This window comes from Trichosurus vulpecula, chromosome 1 (assembly GCF_011100635.1).
Source record: "Trichosurus vulpecula isolate mTriVul1 chromosome 1, mTriVul1.pri, whole genome shotgun sequence".
NCBI classification, from domain to species: domain Eukaryota; kingdom Metazoa; phylum Chordata; class Mammalia; order Diprotodontia; family Phalangeridae; genus Trichosurus; species Trichosurus vulpecula.
The window spans coordinates 51,358,932-51,383,733 of record NC_050573.1 but is presented as its reverse complement, the minus strand read 5'-3'; the positions used below and the strand labels follow the sequence as shown (position 1 = coordinate 51,383,733).

General features: G+C 45.1%; 1 protein-coding gene across 3 annotated transcripts in view; it reads left to right on the top strand.

Moving 5' to 3' along the window:
* The window catches only part of CERS4 (ceramide synthase 4), a 52,094-nt gene that overhangs the window by 11,563 nt on the left and 15,729 nt on the right, over window positions 1-24,802 (top strand). The window contains exon 1 of one of the 3 annotated variants that reach the window (XM_036741383.1): window positions 23,439-23,527. The exons of 1 other annotated variant lie outside the window; for it this stretch is intronic. The gene's annotated coding sequence lies outside the window, so the exon portion shown is untranslated. Of the gene's footprint in view, window positions 1-23,438; window positions 23,603-24,802 lie in introns of those variants that run through there. One more of the 3 variants, XM_036741382.1, reaches the window with a different exon arrangement.

Genomic DNA, 24,802 nt, shown 5'->3' with positions numbered 1-24,802 from the left:
AGGAAGTATGTTAGCCTGAGGGACTTCTTCTTCTGCTTGATTTAGTTCTGGCTCTGGCCCCTATTGGGATTCACATGATATAAAGTGATTATCACACCTAAAAAGGCTCCTTTGTCTGTTCACCTGAGCCCTGAGAGGTCCAGAGACACTCCTAGGGTCACCGGAGATGCATTGTTGATTATTCTCAATCCCATGACCCCTACCCTGACCCAGGTTTGATCACCTTTCCCTCTCCTAGACCATTTCCAGTCTCCTGCTCTCCCTCCTCCTGGCTATTTCACCCGATCTTCTAGATTGATCTTCCTAAAGTCCAAATCTGTCATCTTTAGTGGTTCCCTGTGTCCTTTCAGCGAGGCCAAATTTCACCTGGTATTCAAGACCGACTCTCACCTCATTGCTCTCACCTCCTGCAACCTACCTTCATGTAGCTTATTAGTCTTTTATTCCACCAAGACCCAGACTCTTGAAGCTAGATGAGACCCAAGACTCCATACCATTCACATCTAGGCCTCTCTTCTGCAACATCTCTGTGGGGAGATCATCCAGCTTCTTTTTGTTAGGGGGTGGGGGGGATCGAATCGGGATTAACTAACTTACTCAGAGTTGTCAGAATATCATTAGGAGACACCCTGTTTTTCAGAGCAAGTAGGTTATGCCCTGAGTTTGTCATAACAACAATCCTTTGCTCTCACCTTCTGAAACTGATGTTCCCTGAGCTCAGGCAAGCACCAGCAGACCCAGACATGAAGCCCTGCTATGAACAGACTTTTTGTCACTAGACAACCTTGCCTCACTGTTTTTATACTACGTTTGACTCTTTGTCTAGCCACAAGTATATAAATCAAGGTTCAGCCCCACTGCCTCAAGTCCTGCCACTAGGGGCAGGACCCTGGCACATGCATCTAATTTGCCTCCTTGCTTGAAAGCCTTTTCCCTCACTTTGAAATTAAAGTTCTGTTGGATTCCTGACTCTCCTGTCTCTGGCCTGCTCTGTTTGGCCTCAGCCCATCCACAGGCTAGAGACCAGTTTGGTCCAGTTGACAGGGTCACACAGCTAATAAGTACCTGAGGCCAGATTTGAACTCAGGTCCTCCTGAATCCAGGGCTAGTGCACTATCCAGTGTGGCACCTAACTGCTCCCAGCTTCCTTCTCGAAGACTTCCAAGGAAGGGGCAGCCCATTCCCCTTTAGGAAGCTCGTCCTTAAATTGAACCTTAATCTGTCTCTGTAACTTCTGCCTGTTGACCTGTTGGGCCAAAGCCAAGTCTAAGACCTCTTCCCCCAAACTGACACATGCAGGGCTTTAGAGTTTGCAAAGCACTTTATAGATTCTGTCTCATCTGAGCCACACAACTCTGCGAGGAAGGTCCTAGAGGGAAGAATATCCCTCTACAGGGATATCTATCTATCTACAGCTGAGGAGACTGAGGCCCAGAGAAGTTGTAACATGCCTATGAACACATAAACAGTACATGTCAGAACCAGGATTCAAACACAGGTCTTCTGTACTTATAATCTAACATACTTTCCACTAGGACTGCCACAGGGCACACAACAGACTCATTCCTGCCTTACCACCTTTTTTCTTCTGTTCCTCCTGCCTATCCAGATTCTCCGGATCCTTTGGAGAGTATCTCCAGGCCCACCTCCTCCATGAAGCTTTCCATTATTGCCTAGATTCTTCCTTAACCTGCTTCCTGAAAACTCCCCCAACATTCACAGTTGCCTGCACTGTGGGCCTCCTTTATGTGATGCCTTCTTCAGGGTCTAGTCTCCCCCGGTTAGAACAGGGAAGTCCTTGCCTGCAGGGAATGTTCTTCCTCCATCCTGTCTCCCCCTCCATAGCCTCCAGCTTGTCCAGCACAGACCTGGGCACATTGTAGGACTCACTCATTGTACTCAGGATGAGCTCTGCCCCCATCTAAGTCATTCCCAGGTGTCTATCCATATGTGAACCAAATGGACACTAGATAGGTCTGTGTGTGTCCCTCAGGAAGACTTAAAGGGTCTGAGGCTATTGGGGTGGAACCAGGCTAAAAGGTCCTTTTGTTGTTTAGTCATGTCTCACTCTCCATGACCCCATTTGGGGTTTTCATGGCGAAGATGTTGGAGTGGTTTTGCCATTTCCTTTTCCAGCTCACTTTACAGATGAGGAAACTGAGGCAAACAGGGTTAAGCGACTTGCCCAGGGCTTACATTTTTCATTCTATTTCATTTTTGCCAATGGGTCCCTTTCAGCAGCAGAGGACTGGCTGAATTTCCACATGCTCCTGGATGGTGAATGCATAGCGGGATACACATAGCTGGGAAGTATCTGAGGCCAGATTTGAACTCAAGTCTTCCTGATTCCAGGCCTGGCACTCTACCTACTGCACCACTTAGCTTACCCACCACCCCCCCTCCCCCCAAAAAAATGCTGTAATGATCTAAAGTTTCTATTAGAGCCTGGAAAATACTCCTTGAGTGTTTCAATTTAGGGAGAACATAAAATGGGAATGTTAATCTCAGCCCTTCCAACCAATCCAATCAAAATTTATTAGGCACTTACTGTGTGCCAGGCACTGTGTTAAGCCCTGGGGATACAATTAATGTAAAGGCACCCTCTGCCATGAAAGAGCTTACAGTCTAATGGGGAGAGACAAACACACAAAAGGAGACAGGGAATCAGGTAGGCAATGGGGTGCCAAGGGACACCCTGCATGGAGGGCATCTTGTTCTAAGGAACTGAAACCAGGCAGAGTAGCAGATGCACAGTGGAGTGAGCCAAAAAGTCAAATTTCTGCCCTCTGTAAAGGAAGACGTTGAGAGGAGTTTGGTACTTCACTCTCCAGGCAGAGAACAGAGGAATCGAAGGAGGTGGTATCAGTCCAAGCCTGAATTGGAAGCATGGTGATGAGTTTTGGGGAGGCTAGGCAGCTCAGTGAATAGAATATCCTGCCTGGAGTCAGGAAGACTCACGATTTTGAGTTCAAATCTGGCCTCAGACACTTACTGGGAAGGTCCTATAGGGATGAATATCCCCATTCTAGAGCTAAGGAGACTGAGATCCAGAGAAGTTATGATTTGCCTGTGAACACATGAACAGTAAGTGTGTGACCCTGGGCACAGTTTCTTCATCTGTAAAATGAGCTCGAGAAGGAAATAGCAAAACATTCCAGAATCTTTGCCAAGAAAACCAAATGGGGCCATGAATTATTGAACATAACTGAAACAACTGAACAACAATCTTAACATCCCGTAATTTGTACAGGCAGCTAGATGGTGCAGTTGATAATGTGCTGGGCTTGGAGTCAGGAAGACCTGAATTCAAATCCAGCCTCAGGAATTTGCTACTTGTATGACCCTGGATAAGTCACTTTTGTTTGCCTCAGTTTCTTTCATCTGTAAAGTGAACTAGAGAAAGGGGCAGCTAGGTGGTACAGTGGATCATAGCACCAGCTCTGGAGTCAGGAGGACCTGAGTTCAAATACAGCCGCAGAGGCAACTGCCTTCCCACCCTACTCCCCAAAAAAACAAACTGGAGAAGGAAATGGCAAACCACTCTGGTATCTTTGCCAAGAAAATCCCAAAGAGTCCAACAAAGAGTTGGACATGCTAATTGACTAAACCACAACAATGAGAAGCTGGGGAGGTGGGGGCTGGGTCAGGAATCTTGTTCCCTAGGCAGAGCCACAAATGCAGGGTGCAGTGAGCCAACTTTCAGATCACGTGGAGGGATTATGTCCTGTCTTAGATGGAGAAATTCTTTGTATAGTGAGATCATACAATATGAGAGCTGAGTGAAACTTCGTGAGGCGCCTCTTCCAAACTACAAATTGTTTTGTTTTGTTCAGTCATGTCCAAATCTTCATGACCTCACTGACCATACTGTCCATGGAGTTTTCTGGCAAAGATACCAGAAGTCATTTGCCATTTCCTTCTCTAGTGGATTAAAAGGCAAACAGAGGTGAAGTGGCTTGTCCAGGGTCACACAGCTGGTCAGGAAGACCTGAGTTCTAGTTCAATGCTATATCCAGTCTCCACCTAGATGCCTCCAAGGAGGAACTCTGTTGACAACATCTCTGACCAGTGGTCATCCAGTCTCCACTTGAGGACTTCTGGTGCCTACCAAGAAAGCCTATTCCAATTTGGGATGATCGCATTGGTTAGAATGTTTTCCTTTATTGAGACCCAAAGTGAATCCTCCCTATGATAGGTTGTCAGAGGAAAAGGTAGCTCTTTGGGAACAGACCTACCTAAACAGATGGGGAGACAACTCTAGGTTCCCTCCATTCAGAGAGAAAGAATTCTGGCCCAGAGAGAAGACAAGCTTAACCCAGAAGGTCCATGCCATTGTTTAGAGCACATCTGTGAAGTAACCATGGTGTGTGTGTGTGTGTGTGTGTGTGTGTGTGTGTGTGTGTGTGTGTGTGTGTCTATGTCCCTCACCCATTCCCCTATCCACAGAATCTAGGGAACTTATAAACTTTCTACTAACAACTTCAGAGGCCCTCCAAGACCCAGAGATCCATGTTTGATATCATGAAAAATATCTTAACAACTGAAGCTATCCAAAAGTAGAAGAAACGATCTTCAGTTGTTCCCTGTGTCTTATCAGCAGGAGATAAAAAGAGATACTGTTTGTAAAGTGCTTTGCTATGTAAATACTAATGATGATGGTAATGATGATGATAGCCTGGCACAAGCATGTTGGCTCTCTGCCTCTGTGGCCCAGGGCAGGTTTGACTCACCCCAAAATTGATGTAATCTAAGGCAAAAAAACCCCTGGATTTTGAGTCTGAGGCTCTAGATTCAAATCCTGACTTTGATGTTCACAATGTAATGTAGGCAAATCACTCTCCCTTTCCAAACCTCAGTTTCTATATTGGCAGGGTTAGAGTTGATTAATATTATAAGCATGTATTTAGTACCTGCTGTGGATGAATAGGGTCCTGGCCTAGGTACTGGAGACACCAAGATAATTAGAAAAACATTTCCTTCCTTCAGGGAGCTAACAATCTACCAGATGATGCAGAGAGGGAGTCAACAATAGGTCTACAGATAAGTAAAAAAAAAAAAAAGATAATTTGAGGAAGGAGAGATAATTAGTAACCAGAGAAAGCAGAAAAGGCTTCATGAGACTATGTAACACCTGAGCCTTCCAGGAAGAAAAGGATCCTGAGAGGAAGAGATAATGAGTAAGATCACTCTGAATGCGAGGGGTCAGTTGTACAGAGTTGGTCAATGGAATGCTGACTTCGGGAAATAGCAGCAGTTCATAGTCCAGTTTGACTGGAATTTAAAGTGCAGGAAGAAGTATGATGTGACAGACAGGTGGAAAGGCAGGCTAGCGTCAGATTATAGATAGACTGCAGTGTCAGGCCAATTATATCTTTTGTAGAGACATAAGAAGCCATGGAGAGTTTCAGAGCAGGAGCACGAAATAGTCAAACAGGTTTCTGTAGGTGACCTCTAAGGCCCTTTCCAAACCTAGATCTTTTGACCCTATGATCCTTTGGGCCAACATGGTAACAATCTTCCTGAAGATAGTTTTGTTCAATTGTTTCAGACTCTTGGTGACCCCAGTTACATCTTTTTTGGCAGAGATACTGGAGTGGTTTGCCATTTCCTCCTCCAGCTTGTTTTACAGATGAGGAAACTGAGGCCAACACAGTTAAGTGACTTGCCCAGGGTCACATTGCTAGTATCTTTTCCATGACAGCCCTACAAATTACCTGAAGAAAGCTATCATGATCCATTTACACCAAGTCTTCTCCAAGTTAAATGTTTGCAGTTCCTGCAATTTTTCTTCTGGGGCATGAGTTTGAGGTCTTTCATCATCCTGGTTACTCAGTGGCTCACCAGTATCTATAAAATCATCTGAACCCAGGGTTCTGCATGTGGTCTAACTAGCATAGCCCACAGGATGACTGCCACTTCCCTCTTCATGAAAAATTTAATAAACTATGAATGGGAGAAGTTAAATGATTTGTCCATGGTCTGACACTTGGCAAGGTGGGGAGTCAGGATTTCTGAGCCAATACCCCCCTGAACATTCTTGCTACTTCTCAGCCTTGAAACCTTTATCTTGGCCAAGGGGTTGCAGGTGGAGGGTCAGAGACCCTATGTTTCCCTGCAACCCACCTACGGGTCATGCAGTGATTAGATGCTCAATGCAAAGCCTAGCAAGGCAGGCCAGAAAGTGGGTCTCAGCTCATTCCCCTCTGTGAGGTGGGCCAATGTGTCAGACAACAATAGAAAATCCATTATACTTAGTACTGCTTTAAAGGGGGTTAGCACTGATAACCTGGCAAGTGACCTGCTCCTCAGAGATTTCATTAGGCAGAGATGGTAGAGGAGACATTCCAAATATAGAAGAGAGTTTAGGGCAAAGGCACAGAGGTGGGAAAGTATGAGTCCTACTGAGCTGACACTATCCATGCCAAGCAAAAATAATGAGTGATAAAGAGAAAGGTTAAGTTGTTGCCGGTTTGGGAGGTGGAGGGAGGTGTCCTCAAATACCTTCTTGAGGAACTGTCCATGGTAGCTCTAAAAAAAGGCAACCTGAGAAGCTCACTTCCCCTACATATAAAAAGCAGGTCAAATTTTGCAGCAATCTGCAGTGACTCCATGATGCTTATATGATTGCTACCTGTGTTCAAAGTATAGACTAATCTCCCTCCTAGAAAAAAAGGAATTGGTATAATTTAATTGAAAGGGAATTGGCTCAGGAAGGAAGATTTGAGTAAAATTCCCACCTCTGATTTGTGTGGTGTTAGTTGTCACTTAATCTCTTGGGGTCTCAGCCAGTAGTCTCCTCCCATTGATTAGTTCTTCCTGGAGGCTTCATTCTTCTCCAGGCTCTCTGGACTTTGCCACCTTCTCTCCTCTCCACCCCTCACCCCCTGCCACTTTTTTACAGCTCCCTATTATGTGCAGTTTTCCCTTTTTGGAATGTAAGTCTCTTGAAGGCAGGGGACTGTCTTTCCTTTTGCTTCTATTTGTATCCCCAGAACTTAACACAGTGCCTGACACATTGTAAGCACTTTGGTAAGTAAGCTGACAATCTCCTGGGTCTCAGTATCTTGATCTGTTAAATGAGAAGTTTGCACTAGATGGTCTTTGAGGTCCCTTACAGTTCTAAATCCATGATCCTACAAGATAGTGGGGCTAGGGGAATGCCTTTCCCCTTTCTAGGCCATCAAGAAAGGAAAATTTTCTTTTATTTAAAAAAAATGAGAAAGGGGCTTCAGTGTGAAAACTGATCTGAGAGCCAAGAGAGGAATCCTGACTTAGGTTAGAAGGCTGGGGCATAGAAGAATGTCACAGAGGAGAGAGAGGGAAGATACACAACTGAACATAGTTGGAGCTGAGAAACAAAAATGAGATTCTTCCTGAGGAGGAAGTAGCAGCTTGGACTCCAAAGAACTAGAACCGAGGGTACTGTCAAGAGATGAGTAGGAGTGGTTGACAGCTTCCTACTGAGAAATACAGAGACAGCTATTTGTCCACTGACTTTCTTGGAGAACACATGCAAGATGTGACAGAAGACCTCTCAAGACTTGCCAAACAGGATGACCACTACCTATTTCAGGTGATTTGTGTGGGCACAAATGATCTTTCCGGAAGGAACCTAGAAAACATTGCCAAAGATGAAGTCTTGAGCAAGAAGCTGCAGATTTCAGGGGCTCAGACAATGTTTTCATCGTTGCCATGCCTAAGACGCAAAGGATTTGGAAACGAAATGTTTATTTATGGCTGGTAAAGAATTTGGTTTCTGAGAGTGGCATTTGTCTCCGTTTCCTCATCTACAAAACAAAGGGATTAGATTTAGTGACCTCTTAAGGCCCTTTCAACTATAAATCTGTCATTTATGACCTTGATTTAAAACAGGGCTGTCCAAAATGGGGCCCCCAGTATGATTTATGTGGCCCACCTACAAGCATAGAAATTCACATAAATGCTTTAATAAACAAAGCTGAGCTACCATGGAGTTCTCACTAAAATGGCAAATCAAAATTTGTTGTCTATTGTTTCAATAAAAATCTAAGGTTGGACAGCCCTGATTTAAAATATGAAACTGACAGGCTCCTGAGTAGGTGTGAAATGTAACTAACAAGGATTAGTTAAAATATATTTGCCTGGAGCTTTAAAAATCTAATCAAACGGGTTTTAAACTGAAAAGGGGAAGGAGGAAACTTAAGTATGTCTATATGCCAGGCTAGATATCTTGGAGGGTGGCTACTATAAAGGAAGACTAACAGTTATTCACAGGAGACAAACTCAAAAAGTATACAAAGTATTGGTAACAAGCAAGATGAACTAGGGGGTCTAATGCAAGGAAGCAAATTTGATCTCATAGAGATTTAGTGGGAAAAGAAAGACCCATGACTGAAATATGGCCCTGAAAGGTTATATTTTATTTAAAAAAAACTTTTCTTACCTGGGATAGGTGCCTTTTAACACACAACCTTTAATTTTCTTTCCTCAGGATTCTATGAGAAAGTCATTGGAAAATGGGAGCACTGTTGGGGGGAGGGGGAGAGTATCAATAGAGCTTAATTAAAATTAAAGGGATTTTGAATAGCTATGTGACTAGGTGACTTGTTTAATTTCCACAAGCCTTAGTTTCCCCAGCCATTCCAAGGTGGAATGTGGTGGAATGGCTGGGACATGGAATTCTTGTCCCCTGGTGCCACATGGAACAAGTCTGGTTAGGGAATCTTCATTCAAGTCCCAGTTATACTACTAGCCAAGCTGCTGGTTTTCCAGGAAAGATAGGTTACTCGGGAATTGCAGAGGATTGGGGTATACTGGAATTAAAACAACATTGCCTGGATCCTGGACAAGCCAGGAGAGGAGTGGGGTTGGCCTTGACGTGTTGGATGGAGGTACAGAGCCCAGAGCCCTCTTGGCCTTTCTTCGAACCATCCCAGTTTGGGAGGCATGGCAGGGCAGGGCAGGGCAGACAATTCTGTGAGGCATAGGAGAGGAACCTGGGAGGCAAAAAATCCCTGAAGGAAACTATTGATTTCTAGACTAGGCTTTCAAGTTTCCTAGATTTTCTCTATCATTTGACTGCAAATGATCCATAGACAGGAGAGTGAAGTAGTAGGCAGTGGGGAGTTGTGGAGGGATGGAAAAAAGAAAGGGGGAAAGAGAGAATAAATAGAGAAGGGTAATGAAGGTCTTCCTAAACATGACCTGTCTTAAAAAGGACAATGATAGCCCAGTGGGGACCATCTGATAAACCCACAACCAGCTAGGCTTCCCTTACAGTATAGCTGGACTAGACTTTAGGAGGCCAGATGGGGGCCCAGGATTGTCTGAGGAATGAAGAGAGGCTGTGACAGCCTAACCCTTCCTTCCCACCCTAAAATCATTCCAGAAAGGAACTTCTGGTTAAGTGACTTGTTCAAGATCACACAGGTAGTCAAGGGCAGAGCCAGGATTTGAATCCAAGTCGTAGGATAATAGATTTAGAACTGGAGAGGATCTTAGAGACAATTAAGTCCACCCAGCTCATTTTACGGATGGTAAAACTGAGGCACTCGGAGGTTAAATAACTTGCCCAATGTCATTAGATTTATTTGTGTAAAAACTTTATTTTATCTAATAAAAATTATCTATTTTATTTTTCCCCAATGGAAGTACCTATAATCTGCCTGGCATTGGGCTAAGATCTGAGGACACAAAAGCAAAAGAGAGTCCTTACCCTCAAGGAGCTTACAGTCTAATGAGGGAGATGATGAGCAAGCACATATGTACAAACAAGCTATAGAAAGGAAAAATAGGAAATAAGGAAAGGAAAGTGCTAGAATTATAAGGGATTGGAGAAGCCTTCTTCTAAAAGGTGAGATTTTTACCTGGAACTTGAAGGAAGCCTAGGAAGAAGACGTGAGCGGGGAGAGCATTTCAGGTACGGGGACAGCCAGTAAAAATGCCCAGGAGGTGAGAGATGGAGTGTCTTGTGTCAACAACAGCCAGGAGGCCAGTGTCACTGGTTTGAAGGGTGTATAGGGAGGTGAGAAAGAAGGGGGATAAATGTAAGATACAAGAAAACTGTTAAGGGAAGAGGGGCTAGGTTATGAAGGGCTTTGATCAATAAACACAAGATTCTGTATTTGATCCTGGAGGCAATAGGGAGTCACAGCAGTTAATATTCAGGGGCAGGGTGAAATAATCAGACTAGTGCTTTAGAAAAATCACTGACAGCTGAATGGGAAGGATACCCTGGAACAGGGAGACACTTGAAGCAGGCAGACGCATCAGCAGGCTGTTGCAGTAAGCCAGGCATGAGGTGATGAGGGCCTATAGCAGAGTGCTGGCAGTATCAGAGGGGAGAAGAGGGTCTTTGAAAATCTTTAAAAGCCTGAAGAGCACTGTCAGGGCTTCAAGGTAGAGACAGATTTTGATTACCAAAGCCTGATGATTGGATATGAAGGAATCACAGAGCGTAAGTTGGCTCTTACTACTCATCCATCATGCTTTTCAAACTGACTCAGAGAACATCGAAATTGGGAGAGTCAAGAGAGTTCATCAGGCCCAGCTCCCTTATTTTATGGAAGAGTAAACCCAGGGTCAGTGGGGAAGGGATGTCTCAAAGGCCAAAAAGTCATGTGTCAGTTGAGTAAGGACTGGAAGCTAGGTGTCCTAACTCCCTTTCCCCCACACCTCCACCCCCACACACCACTCTCCCATCTCTGTGATGGCTTTGTCTAGCTTCTATCCTGTCTTTCTCGTTCCCTGTCTCCTACTTATTGATCCCATGATTTAGGTATTCCCTGGGGCTCTCTTGTTCTCAGCCTTCTCTGCTCTTTTTTTTTTCCCTCTCCATGTTCTCGTAGTAGGAGGAATACTGACTGGCTCTGAAATCAGAGGACCTAGGTTCAAATGCCATGGCTGGTAGTTATTACTTATGTTGCTTCACCACTCTGGGCCTCAGTTTCCTCATCTATAAAATTAGGGGATTGGAGCAGTTAGGTGTCACAGTAAAGTACAGGCCATGGAGCCAGGAGGACCTGAGTGCAAATCCAGCCTTTGACACTAATTAGCTATGCAACCCTGGGCAAGTCATTTAACCCTGATTGCCTCAAAAAGGATAAAAAAAAAATGTGGGGATTGAACCAGAGGGCCTCTGAGGTTCTTTCTGGTGACCTCCATGACCTCGAAATCCATGGTGATCCCTTCCCCTCCCACAGTTTCACTTCTTCCCTCTGTGATAAATAAAAATTCAGATGTAAATTTGAAGGCCCACAGCACCCTCAGGTTCAACAGGTCCAAATCCAGAATCATCATCATCTGCTGAAACCTGTCCTCCCCCTCCACAAAGCTTCCTGCCCCATTCATCCCCACCAGGCTCTAAGACTCCAAGTCATTCCTGACTCTTTCCCCTCTGCCATTCAGCCATGAAATCCTAGCCAGGCTACCTCTGCCAAATGCCTCCAACCTACCTCTTTCCTTCACTCATACAGACTGTCAGCCTAGTTGAGGCCTCTCCATAGAACTGTCGCACCAACCTTGACATTGACCTTCATTCTCCCTCTCCCATCCCTCAATTCCCCAACCCACAGTGACCTAGCCCCAATCTGAGTCCCTCATCCAGTGTCCTTATCTTTTTTGGCCCATTCTCCACTTATGTCTTATTTCCTCTGGGTAAACTGAGAAAGCAAGGCCCCCATCTTGTTCTCTGTCCCACCCATTCCTGGCCTTCCTTTAGCCATGACAGGAAGAAAAGGAAATTAGCATTTAGAAAGTGCCTACAATGTGCCAGGCACTGTGCTAAGTGCTTTTTACAAATACTATCTTATTTGATATTCACAACGACCCTTGGAGGTAGGTACTATTCTTATCTCCATTTTACAGTTAAAGAAACTAAGGCAGACAGAGTGGTTAAGAGACTTGGCCAAAGGTCACATAGCTAGTAAGGGTCTACTCTATTGAACTCAGGTCTTCCTGGCATCAGGCCTAACACTGTTTATCCACTGTACCACCTAGCTGCTGGTAAGGAAGATGGCAGGAGGTATCTGCTACCTGAAGGAAGAAATGAACAAATCTTCTTCCCAGTCTAGGGCATAGTCCTGATCTATATTTTGCCACTGGACCCAGATGGTTCCACTGGTGACTTTGCACAGCTCTCTCCCACTTAAATCCAGTTCACTTACATGTCATGGCATCACCAACCTGATGTCATGGTCCTCTTTAAGAATGATGGGCAAACAACAGTAACAATAATCCCAGCTCTGACGTCCTATATACTAATGCCTCTGCCAGCTCTGACACTCTGCATTCTACAGTCCCTCCCAGCTCTGACATTCTGGGTTCTAACGCCCCTCCCAGCTCTGACCTGTGTTCTAAGGGCCCTCCCAGCTCTGACAGACTCTCTTCTAAGGCCCTTCCAGCTCTGACATTCTACATTCTAAAATCCCTCCCAGCTCTGACATTCTGGGTTCTAAGGCCCCTCCCAGCTCTGACAGACTCTCTTCTAAGGCCCTTCCAGCTCTGACATTCTACATTCTAAAATCCCTCCCAGCTCTGACATTCTGGGTTCTAAGCTACCTTTCAGCTCTGACCTGTGTTCTAAGGCCACTCCCAGCTCTGACAGACTCTCTTCTAAGGCCCTTCCGGCTCTGACATTCTACATTCTAAAATCCCTCCCAGCTCTGACATTCTGGGTTCTAAGCTACCTTTCAGTTCTGACCTGTGTTCTAAGGCCCCTCCCAGCTCTGACATTCTGGGTTTTAAGGGCCCGCTCAGCTTCCACGTTCTAAAGTCCCTTCTATCTTTGACATTTCCTGTTCTAAGGGCCCTCCCAGCCCTGATATCCCATGTCCTGTAATTAATAATAATCCAAAGCCTACAGTCAGGTGTGATCTGGGATTCAAATCCTGTCTCTGGCACTTACTAGTTGTATGACAATGGACAAACCATTTAATCCTTTGGCACCTCAGTTTCTTCATCTACAAAATGGAGGTGATGATACCTGTAGCACTTGCCTTACATGGTTATGTTGAGAATCCACTGAGATGATGTTGACTGATAAATGTCAATTATTTGAAGGGGGGGAAGAAGGCAGAACCAGCCTGGTAGGCAGAACTCCCAGATAGAAAACTATTAATTCAGCAGCCTGCCCTCAAGAGTCAAAGTCTTGCCTCAGCCAATACTGACTGTGTGACTCTAGGTAAGTCATTTGACTTTTCAGTTCTCCATGACTCTGAGTTGCAGAGTGAGTGTAAAGGTAGCATCCGGGGCCTCATCTGGGGTGGGGGGGATGAGGTGCTCCTCTGACCCATAAGATTATTCCACTGGTAAACCACCCACTCCCCTCGCCTTATGAACTTGCTCCTAGCAAAAGAGCTAGGCCTCCTCTTCCTCTGCTTCAGGGGAGATGGGTGTCACTGTGGAAGAGGTGACATCCAAAGCTATTCCCCCCCTTTCATGAGAGGAGCACAATATGGGGCCCTTGGGCCCCGGAGGCTGGCTTCTTATCCTCCTTTTAATAGCCAGAGGATTCTGAGTGCTCTTGGCCTTGGATCAATACTTGTTCCAGACAGCCCTGATCTCTCCGGATTTGACTGAGTGGGGAAAGTAACCCTCTCTCTTCCCTCCATGTGCACTCACTCTTCATTTTTGCCTTTTCCTTATCTCTCCTGCCTTACTTCTCTTCCTTTTTTTCTTCCTCTTCCTCTCCTGCATCACATGCTCAGGCCAATCAGCCTTGACAGTCACTACCCCATGTAAGGAAAAGGGCTATGAACCAGACTTCTTATCAGCTTGTAATCAATAGTAGCCTGTGATGGCACCCTGTTTTTGGTGCTACTGCCCAAGTGAAAACTCGGGCTTCTTCCTCAGCCTGACACTTCCTTAGGTCCATGCTCTATCCTGTATCTGGGGCAAAAGGCTTCTTCTGTTTCTTCCTTCTTCCATTCTATACTTGCCAGACTCTCTATAAGGGCTGTCCTAACGACTGACCAGAAGCTAACAGGGTGAGAGTAGTCCAAAGGCCCCAAGGTCCTCTGGGGATGGAACACCAGTCGGGTGAGGGTGTGAGTTGAATATACTATCAATGATGAGGAGGCGATGACTCCCAGGGCTGTAGGGAATGCCTGCACTAAGGGGAGGAGAAGAGAGGGAGTAGAGTCAGCTAGCTCAACTCCAGTCTAATTCAACAAGCATTTATATGTGTCCAGGCACTATGCCCGGTGCTGATGAAAAAAGACCAGTTCTTCTCCTCGAGGAGCTTATACTCTATATTGGTAAAAACTTCCCAGGGATTCCCCTATTGCTGGGCCTTCCTGCCCCTCTCTCCCACTAACCCAGGAAACATCTTCCAAAGATACTCATCAACCTTACACGTCTGCAGTGACTTTGCACCCATAGTAGACCTAAAGCCCACACCCACTGTGGGCTTTCCTCTCCCCAGACATTTTAAGCCATAAAATCACTGAATGCCAAAAGGTACCTTGAAGGTTAAAAACCATTTACTACCCACCATCTGCTTTCAGGTGGGAAAGTCAAATCCCAGAGATATGAGATTAAGATGTCCAAGGTCACTCAGCTAGTAAGAAGCATTGCTGGAGCTTGAGCCTTTAGACTCCATATCTCATGTTCTTTCCATCCAGTTTTCTTCAGTGGCTACTTAGTCCAGCCCAGAGCTATAACTAGGGTGTGGTGATCAGTAGTTTGCCTTAGGGAACCAAAATTTAGTGTTTTGACAAATAACTTCTTCAGCAGATGGAAACAATTGAATCTGGCACCTTGTGAGCCATCTCCTCCCTCTACCCACTGAGGAGTTCTTCCTTCACCTAGCCTCTTAAGCCCTCCCCTGGTGGTAACACTCTCAGGTTGTATGATCCCCACGGTAGGGCCTTCAGGTCTAAAGCGTCTTTCTCTTTTTCTCCTCTCAAACAAATTTGTCTTAAAAGTTGAATTGAGAGGTCCTTTTCTTCTGCTTGCCCTAGATTGGTGCATGGGCAGTCCAGCCCTTTTATTTGGGGAAACCCAGGTGGCAACACCCAGGGGTTACCTATACAAAGGAACCCTAGCCTAGCCAAGAGGTGGTGCCAGCCTTTCTGAAGAAGGAGCTAAGCTCTCCATGGCAGCTGCATGCAAGCCAGGGTCTCAGAGTTGGCATTAGTTTTGCCAGGCACTTCCTGCTGAGCAGATGGGGGAAAGGAGGTAGGGAAAAATTGACACTTGAATCTATTGGACCTGGATGGGGAAGGGAGTGAACATTAAAGGTGTTCTGGCCCATGAGGGGACCAGAGGAAGAAAACATAGAACTTAACAGGAGGCCTTCCTGGGATGGAGAGGCAGTATTGGAGGAGTTCAAAGAGCTTAGGAGTCAGAGGATTTGGGTTCAACCCCTGCTTCTTCTACTTACTACCTTTGTGATCTTGAGTGAGGCACTTAAACTCTGTGGTCCTCTGTTTCCTCTTCTGTTAAATGGGATAGAGGCCCTAGATAGCTTCTGAGGCCTTTTAACCAATGATCCTCCCAACCTCAGTTTTGGGCAGAAGGAGCATTGGATTTAGCATCAGAGAACCTGAGTTTGAGTCTTAGCTCTTCTTAATTAGTAATTTCGATGCTTCAACTAAGTCAATTAACTCTCTGGGCCTCAGTTTCCTCGTCTGTCAAATGATGAAGAGACTTCTAAGATCTCTTTCAGTTCTAAATCCTGTGAATTCCCATGGGGTGGTCCTTCCCTGGGACAGCCCAAAGGGATCCTTATCCAGGGAATTCACCTGGTAGAATGGGTCTTTCTTCTCCTCCCACTCTCCCTTCCTTCTCCCAAGAATCACAGAGTGTGAAAGCCCTTCAGAGAGACCATTCTGATACAGCCTGGTGCTGACCAGGAGCCCCCTTCCCGACACACTCCCTGAGTCCTCACCGAGTCTGTGCTCGGTCCTTCTCCACTCTAGGCTTGGGCTGGCTCTCATTAGGACGTTCAGCCTTAGTTAACCCTAAATCTGTCACTGTGATGTTCATCCCTTGCTCCTCCTTCCCTCTTCTCTTCCATATGACACTCCACTGACTTGAAGAGAGGAAGCCTGTCCCCCTCCCCCCAGCTCCAAGCCTTTTCTTCTCCAGGCTAAACATTTCCATTTCTCTCAATGGAATTTCAGGCGGCGTGGACTCTGGTCATCTCTCCAACCGTGTTGTTCCCAAAATGAGGCCCCTTGGGAATGAACATAATACTCTAGGTGTGATTTGACTGGATCCAAAGTGTATGGAGACTACCACTTCCTTCCTGTAAGCCTCCCTTAATGTATCCTAAGATCCCATCCAGTCCAGCCCCCTCATTTGACAGATGAGGAAACTGAGGCTCAGAGAGCTAGTCCTAGGACTAGAGCTGAAAAGAGGTCTCAGAGGCCATTCAGTCAACTTCTTCATTTGGTGCTTGAGGAAACTGAGGCACATGGAGGTAAAGTGACTTGGCCAGAGATTTTTGTGGCCACCGTCTCCCTCATCTTATATTTGTTTTTTGTTTTTAATCTAAGTGTAAGTTCAGGATAGAGACTGAACCTGTGATTTCCTTGATATAGGGAGCTTCCAGATGGGCTTCATCTACTAACAGCTTCTATTCAACTCAGATTTGGAGACTTGTCTTGAGCCTAGAAAGGACAAGTGATTTGCCTAGGGTCACACAGCTAGTCCATGTCAGAGGCAGGATTTAAACCCAGATCTTCCTAGCTCCAAGGATAGAGAGCTGTCTCTATCCACTACACTATACTACCTGCCATTTACTTTGTACTTAACATTTGTCCTTAAAGCATCCCATCTGATTTATCCAGCCTGGGGAGCCACAGCAACCTCTAAGCTGTGGGTGAACGTTCTCCAAGCCCTTTCTCCCTCCCCCCCCAGCAACAGTTCTGTTTATCAGTGGTTGTCAAAGGCAAAGGACTCGAATGTAAGAGGAAGGCTGCACCATTTCTGTACTTCCTCTTGGTGGTTGGCAGCAGACCAAGGATAGAGGAAGTGAAGCTACCATGGAGGTGGGGGAAGGGGCTATGTGTTTTACATGGTGAGCCTCACTCTAATCTAGTTTGTCAGCTCAATCCATGAAAGCCAGAAGGGCCCTTAGAGAATATCAAGTCCGGTCTTCTCATTTTACAGATGGGGAAACTGAGGCCTAGATTGGTAAAGGGACTTATCCAAAATCACATAGCACTAAGCTAGGACCCATTTCTCTCTTCCCCACTCATCCCTCTGCCACCCCCAGTCTTCATACTGTAGTTAGTTACTGTAAGAATGAAAAGCAAGAACAAAATGCTAACTCTGCCATCACCGCCCCCTTGTCTCAAGCTCCTCTCTCCCTTCTTAACAGTCGCCCTCCTTCATGCCAGTATTTCTCACCCTGATCTACCTTGTACCCCTCGCTGATCCAATCAAGCATTTATTAAGCACCAAGCGCATGCCAGGTGCTGGGGTTGTAACAACAAAAATGAAACAGTTCCTGACCTTAAGATGCGGTCTATGGGGAGGAGCCTTGTTCCCTATGACATTTACTACTTATGTGACATCAAGCCAGTTACTTTGCTTCTGTGCCTTGGTTTCCTTTACCCATAAAATGAGATTAGACCAGGTAGCCTCCAATTCCCCTCCCATCTCTGTAGCTATCATCTTAAACACATACGTAAGTATATTAAAATACATAATAAAACATTTAAAGGTATAGGGAAAATTTTAGAAGAGGACACAGGGAGAGCCACTTTGTTACTACCTTGTTAAAATTACGTTTCTTATATAGGCCTCATCAGTTCTGTGTTTCTTGAAACGCTTGAGTGCGTGAGAGATGATTGAGTTTACAATAACAAAGAAAAAATGTAAATAAAAACAAAACAAACACAAGGTCATTTGAAGGAGAGACATTGGCATCAGGGAGGAATCCAGAAAGACTTTGTGTAGATAGTGATTCTTGAGCTGAGTTTCGAAAGAAACAAAAGAATTCTGGCTTACAAAATGCTTTCCATGCAGCATCTTAGTGATGTAGGTCTAAACAGTACTATAATCCTGGTTTTACAGCTGAGGAAACTAAGGTCATTGGTGTGGCTAAGGTCACAGTGTTTTTTCAACTGAACCTTAATTCCTAGTAACAACCAATCAGCATGCAGTTATTAATTGCCCAGGAGAGCTGGGAGTACAAGTCAAGCAGAGGAACAGCAAGGGCAAAAGTTAGAGATGGGAAATGAAAGAATATTTGTGTAAGAAATATCAAGAAGGCCAGTTTGTTTGGTCTGTTGCAAAATATGGGCAGTTAGGTGGCACAAGGGATAGAGCGCTGGGCCTGGAGTCAGGAAGACCTGTGTTCAAATTCAGCCTCAGACACTTACTAATTGTGTGATCCTGGGCAAGTCACTTAACCCTACTTGCCTCAGTTTCCTTATCTGTCAAATGAGCTGGAGAAGGAAATAGCAAACCACTCCAGTATCCTCGCCAAGAAAACCCCAAATGGGGTCACAAACATTTGGACGTGACAGATAAATGCCTAAACAACAAAAAGAGAAATATGCAATAAGGTTGGGAAGGTAGGTTGGTTAGAATCAGGTTGCAAAAGACTTTCAGTGCCAAGATCCTAAAGATCACTGACTGTCACTGGAGTTTCTTAAGTAGAGCAGTGAAATGATTTTCACTTTGGCAATCTCTGGAGCTTGGATTAGAGAGCAGAGACTTGAGTCAGGAAGATGAGGAAAGAAGCTGTTGCAATAGTGTGTGGAACATAATTTTTAAATAATAGGAGAGGGGGCAGCTAGGTGGTGCAGTGAGTAGAGCACCGGCACTGGAGTCAGGAGTACCTGAGTTCAAATCCGGCCTCAGACACTTGACACATTTACTAGCTGTGTGACCTTGGGCAAGTCACTTAACCCCAATTGCCCTGCCTTTCCCCCCACAACCACACCCCCACAAAAAATAAATAAATAAATAAATAAATGAATGAATAAATAAACAAATACATGAATGAAAAATAGGAGAGACATCTTTAGGAGAAACAAAGTAAATTTATTTTACAAACCTTGCAAGAATTGGGCACACCTCCATAATGGAGGAGGTGGGTAAAAGGGAACCTACCTTAATTTATATTCTTAATGAAAAGATTCCCGCCTACCTCTATCCCTTCTCACCATTGGCTGGGAGGTGGGCTTACAGTCTAGGCCCGAAAACTAGACAGAGGAGCAAGGTTGATCCGGTCCATTCAGGTTTTCCCTATTGGAACTCTACTGCCAGGGGTGGTTTCTGAAAGTCTAGGAGAAGAAATGGGGTGGGGGGGAGGAGAGACCTTCCTGGAGCAGAGAACAAATAGTTCACAGGAAGTTCATTATCTTCTAACATCTGAGAGAGAGGGGGAAGGGCATGCCCACAGCTCCAGGCCCTGACCTTCCAGAATCACAAGGTCAAATCCCAAAACTCTTCTACTCCCTTAGACATACCCTGTGAAGTCTTCACAATTATCCATCCCATTCAATAGTCATTCAACCTTTATTACATATGCAGTATCTTACAAGGGGACAGAGGATAGAGAAGGCAGTACGATGGAAGAAAAGAGTTTATTAAGCACCTACTGTGTACAAAGCACTATGCTAAGGGCTTCGCAAATACTTTCTCATTTGATCTTTACAACAAGCCTGGAAGGTAGGTGCTATATTATCATCCCCATTTTACAGTTGAGGAAACAGGAACAGAGCTTTAGTAAAGTGACTTGCCCAGGGTCATACAACTAGTGTCTGAGATAGAATCTGAATCCAGGCTCTCCTGCTTCAAAATCTAACACCCTACCCCCTATACCCCTTCTTTGAGCCAGGAGTCAATCAGCACCTATTAAGTACCTACTCTGTGCCATATACTGTGCTAATATCCTACTATGTGCCAGGGACTATGCTAATATTCTCTAGCACTGTAATCCAGGGATTACAAAAAAGGCAATAGCTGTCCCTGTCATCAAAAATGCTCATATTCTAGAGGGAAAGATAAAATGTAAATAACTGTGCATTCAAAATATACATACAGTGCGAGTGGAAGAGGAAAGGTATTAACAGTGGAAGGAATTGGGAAAGGCCTTCAGAAAGTGGGATTTAATCTGAGTCTTGAAGGCAGCCAGAAAAGCATTCCAGGCCTGGGTGATAGCCAGTGCCAGGATGGAGTTTGGAGATGAAATGTGTGAAGAATAGCCAAGTGTGGCTGGATGAGAGCATGCAGGGAAGGGAGTCAAAGTTCATGGACAGAGAGGTAAAAAAGGCAGAAAAGGAATGAAGACCTGGGCAATATTGTTTCTCGACATAAGTTGGGAGGCTTTGGGGGTACAGTTGGCTAATGTATCAGAATGGGTGTGGCTGGATTAGAAGAGATCCAAGTTTATTTTCTATCATTTGGGATTCTCATGGAAGGACTGAGTGCCCTAGTAAGATAGTACTCATTCGACTTGTTTCATATAATCTCTAATTGAACCCAACCAAAACAAGGCATTAGCTTAGGCTACATATGTTTATACACAGCCTTATCCCCGTTGAGACTTTCCCCATCTCGGTTTCAGTATATCATGGGTCAGCAGAAGAAATTAAATGGGAATTTTGGGGGAGTTTTGCAGAATTTGACAACATGCAAAGACCAGCAGACAACACAGAAAAAGCTTAGAAACTCAAAAGTGCATAAAATATATATAGTATTGCATATTATTAACATGTTTCATCTTTCAATACAGTAAACACTCTATAAAAGAAAAAGAAAAAATTCAGACTTCTGGTGTGAAGAGAGGGCCAAAATTTTTTACAAGGATTTTCCAGATTGCAGGGGTGCTGCACCCCTAACCCCTGAGATGTGGACTAAGGAGAGTGGAGAAGTAGGAAGGGGCTAGCTTATAAAAGACCCTAAAAGACAAGCATAGGGTTTTTATTTGATCCTAGAAGTAATAGGGTATGTTGGGGGTGGGGGAATGGAACTACATGGGCAGAACTTCACTTTTAAAAAAATCACTGACAGCTGAGTTCCAGATGGAGAAGATGGGAAAAAGAAGTGAGGCAGAGAGCCAATCAGAAGGTTCTTGGTCCAGGCAAGAGGTGAGGAAGGCTTGTACTGGGGTGGTGACTGTGTGAATGAAAGAAGGAGCTAGAATTACGACCAAATTGCGTACTCAGCAAAGCTGGATATAATCCTTCAGGGGGAAAATGGGTATCCAATGAAATAGAGGCTTTTCAAGCATTCCTGATGAAAAGACCAGACCTGAATAGAAATTCTGATTTTTCAAATACAAGACTCGAGAGAAACCTAAAAAGGTAAACAGGAAAGGGAAATCGTAAGGGATTTAATAAGATTAAACAGTTTACATTCCTACATGGGGAGGATGATACTTGTAACTCCTAAGAACTTTCTCATGATTTGGGCAGTTAGGCTTATACATAGACAGAGGGCATGGGTGTGAGTTGAATATGATGGGATGATATCTTTAAAAAAGGTGGAGGAGAGAGAGGAATTCACTGGGAGAAGGGGGAAGGGAGAGGTAGATCGGGGGTAAATTATCACACATAAAAGAAGTTCGAAAGAGCTCTGACACAGGAAGGGAAGATGAGGGAGATGGGGGGAGGAGCACTTGAATCTTACTCGACAAGAATTGGTTCAAAGAAGAAATAACACACACTCTTATACTACAGGAAAGTAGGAGGGGAAGGAGAGAAGAGAAGGGAGAGTAGCTGATAGAAGGGAGGATGGATTGAGGGAGGTGGTAATCAGGAGCAAAATACTTTTGAGGATGGACAGAGTGGAAGGAGAGAGAGTAGATTGAACAGGGGAAAATAGGATGGAGGGAAATAAACAGAAATCATCACTGACAAATTTTACATCAAGCTTCTCTGATAAAGGTCTCATTTCTCAAATATGTAGAGAACTGAGTCAAATTTATAAGAATATAAGTCATTCCCCGATTGAGAAATGGTCAAAGGATATGAACAGGCAGTTTTCAGACGAAGTAATCAAAGCTCTCTGTAGTCATGAAAAATGCTGTAAATCACTATTGGATCAGAGAAATGAAAATTAAAATAAATCTTGAAGTACCAACCCACATCTATGAGATTGGCTAATATGACAGAATGGAGGTCATGTGGGAGAATTAAAACATTAATTCACTGTTGGTGAAGTTGTAACTATGCTCAAAGGGTTACAAAATCATTCATACCCTTTGACCCAGCAATACCACTAATAGGTCTGTATCCTGAAGAGATAAAAACGGAAAAGGACCTATATGTTTGTTTGTTTTTTGGAGGGGGGAAGGCAGGGTAATTGGGGTTAAGTGACTTGCCCAAGGTCACACAGCTAGTATGTCAGGTATCTGAGGCTGGATTTGAACTCAGGTCCTCTTGACTCCAGGGCCAGTGCTCTACTCACTGTGCCACCTAGCTGCCCCAGAAAAGGACCTATATGTACAAAAATGTTTATAGCCGCTCTTTTTGTGGTGGCAAAGAATTGGAAATCGAAGGGATGCCCGTGGGTTGAGGAATGGCTGATTGGTATACGTGATGGAATACTATTGTGGTCTAAGGACTGATGAGCAGGACGCTCTCAGAAAAACCTGGGAAGGCTTAGAAAATGAATTGTTGCGAAGTAAAGTGAGCAGAACCAGGAGAACATTGTACACCAGAACGGCAATATTATACAGTGATCAACCATGAATGAGTTAGCTATTCTCCTCAATACAATGATCCAAGATAATCCCGAAGGACTTATGGTGAAAAATGTTATTCATCTTCAGAAAAAGAACTGAGAAAGAGTGAATGCAGATTGAAGCATTTTTTTTTTTTGCTTTATTTTTCCTGGGTTGTTTTTGGCTTTTTTTTTTGGCTTGTGTTTTCTTTCACAACGTGACTAATGTGAAAGTATGTTTTGCATGACTGCACATGTATAACTCGCCTTCTCAAGGAGGGAGGGAGAGAATTTGGAACTCAAAATTTTGAAAAACAAATGTTAAAATTTGTTTTCACATGTAATTGGGGGAAATAAGATATTAAATATCTCAAGAAGTTTGGAGAAAGCAGTTTTAGTTGAACGATGAGCTCTGTGGCCAGGCTACAGAGAGATTTGGAGCCACTTAGTGCTGACGGGTTTGGCAGTCTCTCCGACATCAAGGGAGCAGAGATAGGTGGGGGGAGCCTAAGAAAAGTGGAGAGTGAGAACGGACCCCCAAAGCCATTCCCAATTTAATGGTCCGTGAATGAATCCTGCTTGTGTGAAGACTAGAGGCCCACCCCCACCTCCTCTTCACTGGGGAGAAAACCGAATTGCCGCGGGTCACAGAGCTGTCTGGCAGCCCTGAGACCTTCTACTGGGCCCTGGGGACTTGACTCTTCCGAATTCCGGGAGCATCAGCCTACGCGGAAGGTTCAGGGCAGGGGCAGGGGCCGGCTGTGCTGGACTGGGCTGGGCTGGGCTGAGCTGAGCTGTCCTAGGGGATGGGACTAGGCGGGGCAAGGGGTGGGGCCAGGTCGGGCTGATAGAGGAGGGAAGTGGTGACTCCTGAAGCCTAGACCTCGCTCCTCTGAGCCTCCTTAGAGGAAGGATCGCGCGGGTGAGTCTGGCCGACCTGGTCTCTCGGAAGGGTGGGGACTCCTACTCCCTCCGACCACTTCTCAACTGGGACCAGGTGATCCTTCTATTCCATTCTGCTACGCAGATTCTTACTATATGTGAGGAAGAGCAGCATTAGCATTTCCACTACTCTGTGATAAGGGCATTAGAGAGGAGGTGGGGAAGGTCTTTGTGACCCAGGGGAATTCAGGAAGACATCCCAGAAGAGGTAGCAGCTGAGCTGGGCTTTGATGGGAGGGCATTCCAGAAGGCTCAGAAGCCTTCAGTGAGGACCCTCTATAAGGTACGGAGGCTGGGTTTGGCTGAGGCTTAGGAGATATGGCGGGGAACCCAAGAAACATTCAAGCTGGCGTAGTAAGTTAGGAACAGTAAAAGGTCTTGGGTGCCAGGCTTAGAAAATTGGGCTTCTCTTTAAGGACCCCAAAAGAGGTATGGAGAGTGGACTTGTCTGAGCTAGGCTCTAATAAAATGAATGATGTGCTGTGAAAGAATTATTGAAAGCAGAGGGGGGGGGCTGTAATAAGAAGAGGTTAGGGTGGGGATAGATTGGGGTATGACAGACAGGACTTGGTTTCTGATTAAGTGTGGGGGAAAAGGAGACTGAAGACAGAATCCTGGACCTGGGCCTCTAGCTTGCTGTGTATCCCTCCCTTCTCTGGGCCTCTGTTTATTTAGAAACAGGATCAGAGATTAGAGGTGGAAAGGAACTCAGAGGCCATCTAGTCCAACTTATTCATCTTACAGATGAGGAAACTGAGGCACAGAGAGGTTAAATGATATGTCCAAAACCACACAGGTAGTAAATGTTGGAGGTCAAACCCAGGTCCTCCAACTCCAAAGCCTGGACCCACCTGAGTTTGATAGACCTTAAAACTCCTTCCAGGTCTAACAGACTGAGTCCAGGAAGGCCTAGTGTGCTTAGGACAAGTGAGGGAAGGCTCTCTGAGCCTTAGAGGAGAGAAGACCACAGATGGTAGTGAAGGCAAGGGGGAAACTTGGTTGTGGACAGACTTCACGTTGTATTCTTCATCTTCATCTCTGGTCGACTTTTTCAACACAACCACATCCTTGGGACTTCCTCTGGCTCCTTCCAGGGAAGGCCAGGAAGCCCCACTGGCAGAGCCTGTTGTATCTGAGACTATTACTCCCTGGCTGCTACTCACCATCCCAGCACCTCTCCCCTCCTTGATCCGGGGGCCTTTGCTCACACTTCTGGGCTGGGGAGCATCACTGAAGCCCTAAGCCCCTTCTCCTA